We start from the raw sequence: 5,074 nt of genomic DNA, 5'->3' as shown, positions 1-5,074 counted from the left end.
AAACTTATATAAGCAATAACATTTTATTCATGCAAAATATATTAACCAAAACTTGACAAACTACAAGGAGAGAAAGAAATCATATAGGATATTTTAATACATTTCGGTAGTTGATAGGTAAAATGGTTTTTAAAAATCAGAAGAGGAAAGTTTTTTTTTTTTTGAGAGGAAAGATTTGAGGAGCAGAATTAACAAATTTGTATAATGCCCATCTATCAGACATCGCTCTCAACAAATGGAAAGAAATACATTCAAGCCGTTTATGAAGACATGTCTTGTGTCATGAAACAAGTCAACAGATGTTCAAGAATTTCTCTCATTGGCCATATGCTTTGCTCACAGTGCAGTTAAGCTGGAAGTCAGCAACAAAAGCAGAGAGAACCCCATACATTTAGGAAACACTGCTATGTAAGTCATGGGTCAGAAAGAAATAAAAAAGGAAATTAGGAAATATTCAAACTGAATGATAATAAAAGTGCTACAAAAAAAGCTAAAATCAAGGCTTATGGGAGGCCATAAAAGGGAAATTTTTAACCTTAAATGCTTACATTAGAACAGCAAAAAAGGCTGAATATTAATGAGTTTAGGATAAGAACTTAGAATAAGAAGAACACAGTAAACTCAAGGAAATCAGAAGGAAGGAAAAATAAAGAGCTGGAGTTAAAAATATACAAAGCAAAAATTAAAAATATTACCATCAAAGGAAGATGTTGGTTTGGGGAAGAACTAATACAACGGACCAGCATCTGGCCGGACAGTGGGCCTAGAAAAGTCACTGGTCCAGTTTGAGCAGGAGGATGGCCAGCTAAGGAGAGCTGTCCCTAAGGACAAGGAAACAGATGGGTTATGGCATGTTTCTGAACTCCGTGCAGAGAGACAAGTCCTTCTTGCTGAGAGTTTGGGAGCTGAATTAATGACAAGGGATGGAAATCTAAGCAAATGAAGAAGTGATGGGTGAGGCCAGCCAAGGCAGTGTGTGTGGCCATCCAGGGCTGGGGTCTTTCAGGAGGAGAGGGGCATCAGGTTGGTGGTGTCTGGGTGGGATCTAGGCTGGACCAGGAGGGCAGGGAGTCAGGAGGGTCAGACCACGGGGGCTGCGAGGCTGTGGGCTAGTCCCCCCTGGGGGGCTAACAGGGCCCTAGCACGGGGCTGGGGGAAGAGGAGGGTTGCTTCCCCTGTCAGTGACCCCCGACCTGAAAATGATCAGGGACCATCAGGAGGGTTGGAGGCGGCTGATGAGCTTGGGGGTGGGGCAGGGCGGCCATTTCCCGTCATTTCACTTCCCTGCAAGGCGTGCTCCCACGTTCTTACACCTTCATTTCTGTTTTACAGAGGTGGGAGCATTCTTCTCCAAGACAATTTGCAAATAATAGAGGAAAGTACGTTCTGTTCTCTTTTAAAAAGTGTTTCTGCTTCTTAAAAACTATTTCAAAAAAGAGCATTGGGATCAACGAATTTATAGCATAATAAATAGAACTTTCAAGTGCATGCGTATAATGAACAAACCTAAATTACTCATCACGTTGTGTTAAGTTGTCTGGAATCAATAACATGGTTACTTTTGAGTGACAACTTTGAATGTACCAATAACAGGAAGTAGCATGCATGGTCTGCTTCTAATGAAGGCATGTCAAAGTACCCGGAAGTTGAATGAATCTGTGTCACTGAAAAATCGCGAGTGTCTGCTTTGTCTGCTTTTTTAATTCTCAGCTATATATCTCCTATCACTTACTTTAATTTTAATATGTCTGCTGCTGCTACTACTGCTAAGTAGCTTCAGTCGTGCCCCACTCTGTGTGACCCCATAGACGGCAGCCCACCAGGCTCCTCCGTCCCTGGGATTCTCCAGGCAAGAACACTGGAGTGGGTTGCCATCTCCTTCTCCAATGCATGAAAGTAAAAAGTGAAAGTGAAGTCACTCAGTAGTGTCCGACCCTCAGCGACCCCATGGACTGAAGCCTACCAGGCTCCTCCGTCCATGGGATTTTCCAGGCAAGAGTACTGGAGTGGGGTGCCATTGCCTTAGGTTAAGATAAAACTACTTTAAAAGGAAAGATAACTTTAATTTTGTAAAACATTTTGTAAAGTTTTAAGAACAACTAGTATGGAACATTTCAAACACAGAACTAAGCACCTCCGTCTGTCGCAGGCATCAGTCTGCTGTCACCTGTCCCGGCCTGTCGGCGTGTCTGTCTCTGTGACTCTCCTTGTCTCATGACGTCACCAGCCATAGGTTAGGATTAGGGCCCGCCCTGTTCCGCTTGGTGACATCTCCAAAGACTGCTTCCCAGGGAGCTCCTATTTGCAGGACCTGAGGGTGAGGACTTCTGCAGACCCTCCTGGGGGATGTAGTTCCCCCCACAACAGCCATTGAGAACCGGGTTTCAGGCATGGGCTTTGGAACTAGACAGGATCGTTATCCAACCTCAACATCCTCGAATCTGAAGCCGTATGAACTTGGGCCCGTGAACTTTTCTGTGCTGATGCAGACCAGCTCCCGATGGTGTGTGGGGACTATGCTCATAGGAGAAACACGTTAGCTCCTTGCTGGCTCTCCTCCCGCTGATGTGCTTTGCGTTATTATTTGTATTCGTCATAATTATTAACAGAACGTGATCAAAACAGGCCTTGCCAAAGAGGGTGAGATGTCAGCAAGACTGAAGCTATGAGGGAATCCGCTGAGCTGGAATCTGGGGTGGGGGTTCCAGGGAGAGAAAGCAGCTGGAACCAGAACCCTAAGACCACTCCCCCACCCCCAGTGCTGCTCTCCTTCACCACCCCCTGCCCCCCAGGAGGGCCCAAGGGATTTGTTGCCCTCATGGGACGGGGTACTGGAGGGCACAGCGGGTCAGGAGCAGGGAACACAATGGACCCTAGTGAGGGAGAATGAGGAAACACACCAGCACGCGCTCAGACAGGAAAACGAGACTGTCCTGGGGAGCTGGGAGTGGATGGAGTGCACCAGAAGGATGCTGGTCACACATGTGGCCCAGGCAAGTGCTCTGCGCCCAGCACAGCTGTTGCCAAGTAAATGAATTAATACTGCAGCTCCGTCGATCCTCTCCTCTTCACCGTGGTTCTGCAAAGTACCAGGGATGACGTGGCCCTCTTTCCAGGCTGGCTTCCCACCTGCAAACTGCTCTGCTGCCCTGTCCCTCCTTCCACTCCACACTTCCAACTGGGACTCATCTAGCGCTGTTCCTTAAATAGTGCCTTTGGGTTTCTGGAAACTAAGCTGGCCGAAAAGAAAAGGGGCAAAGAAAGATGGTGCCTCGAATTCTCAAAATACCACCAAGTGGCTTCTCCCGGTTTGTCAGAGGGTCAGGAGCGAGCACACAGGATCCTCTGCAGCTTCTCTGGAGGGGAGAGGGGCTGGCCCTAAACTCACCTCCTTCTGGTCTGTTCCATCCACTCCCAGCTCCTGAGGACAGTCCCACTTTCCTCTCTGAGCGTGTGTTGGTGTCCGTTCCTCATTCTCCTTCACTTGGGTCCATTGTGTTCCCTGCCCCTGACCGATGTGCCCTCTGGTACCCCGTCCCAGGAGGGCAGCTCTCTCCTCTGACCTTGGGTGCTCTCTGGGGGTCCAGGAGCACCCGCACCCACCCCTCTGATAAGGAAGTGCCCTTTGTGATGGAAAGGGAGGAAGGCCCTTATCCTCGGGATCCTTCCTTCCACAGCTTCTTCTGGAACCCCGACTCCTTGCGACCTCAGGGACTGTGGCCCGCCAGGCTCCTCTGTACATGGGATTCTCCAGGCAAGAATACTGGAGTGGGTTGCCATTTCCTTCTCCATGTGAAGTTGCTCAGTCATGTCCGACTCTTTGCGATCCTATGGACTATAACCTACCAGGCTCCTCCATCCATGGAATTTTCCAGGCAAGAGTCCTGGAGTAGGTTGCCATTGCCTTCTCCAGGGGATCCTTCCCGACTCAGGGATCAAACCCAGGTCTCCTGTATTGCAGGCAGATGCTTTACCATCTGAGCTACCAGGGAAGCCCATGTCAGCTCTCAAATGCTGCAGCTTAAGGGAGAGGAGGGGCTTCCTTGGTGGCTCAGCTGGTAAAGAATCCACCTGCAATGCAGGAGACCCAGGTCGGACACGACTGAGCGACTTTCACCGTCAAGGCAGAGGAGAAGGCTGCCTCTGAGTGTGTGGATGGCACTCCATCTTCTATGTATCTCTCTAACTTTACCAAGGAAACCGCAGTTTAGAGGGAAGAGCTCCTGTGAGCCAGCCCATGATCCTAGTGGAGTACTGGCCTTTACCAACCATTCATCAAACGTTGGAGGAACATTCAGGAAGCACCTCCCAGGTGCCAGTGACTAACCAGGATAAGCGATCAGAGAGACAAATAGGGAATTGTTGCCTTCCCAGGGACCCAGGCGACCACGATAGCATCTGAATCTGACTTTACATAGTCCTTGAGCTTTTGGGAGCGCCCTTCCTTCTAGCCCTGTGTACACATGTATTTATCCCTCTCAGTGATTCTGCAGAGGGGGAACCGGGCTAGGAGCCCTGAGGGGTTTTTATAGCAGCCTGTGGACCTCAGGTGGGCCCAAGCCTGCTCCTTGCTTTCTGGAAAGGAGGCAGGACACTGCAGAAACTTAGACGCGGAGCGCTCAGCGTATCCTGAGTCAAGGGAGGCAGGAGGTGGCTGTTCGTGGGTGTGGAGAGTCCTGGGAGGCTTCACGGAGGAGGCAGCGTTTGGTGAGCACCTGGAGAGAGCTGACTGTTTCCAGGTGGACAGGTGTGGGTGGGGCCCCATCCCCACCGAGGAGGCCCAGCTGGATCCCGCAGGCTGTGGGGGGTGGGGTTAGGGGACTGATGGTTTCTGAGCAGTGAAATGAGGTGATCAGAGGTTTGGGTGAAGATGGCAGCGTGATTACTGTGACGGATGAATGTCGGAAGGGTCACCTTTTCCAGTTTATGGACCTGACTGCGCCCGGAAGCTGTCAGGAACGCTGCCGTTGTGTGATGTCTTCGAGGGATGGGACGGGAGGCGAGAGGTTTGCAGCGTGTCTGCGCGCAGGGGTCGGGGTGTGGTTGGGGGAGTCCAGGCGGTGATGGAGGCGGG

Source organism: Bison bison, unplaced genomic scaffold, assembly GCF_000754665.1.
Source record: "Bison bison bison isolate TAMUID 2011002044 unplaced genomic scaffold, Bison_UMD1.0 scf7180017864379, whole genome shotgun sequence".
Lineage (NCBI taxonomy): Eukaryota > Metazoa > Chordata > Mammalia > Artiodactyla > Bovidae > Bison > Bison bison.
The sequence above is the reverse complement of the archived record's forward strand: the minus strand, read 5'-3'. Positions refer to the sequence as shown.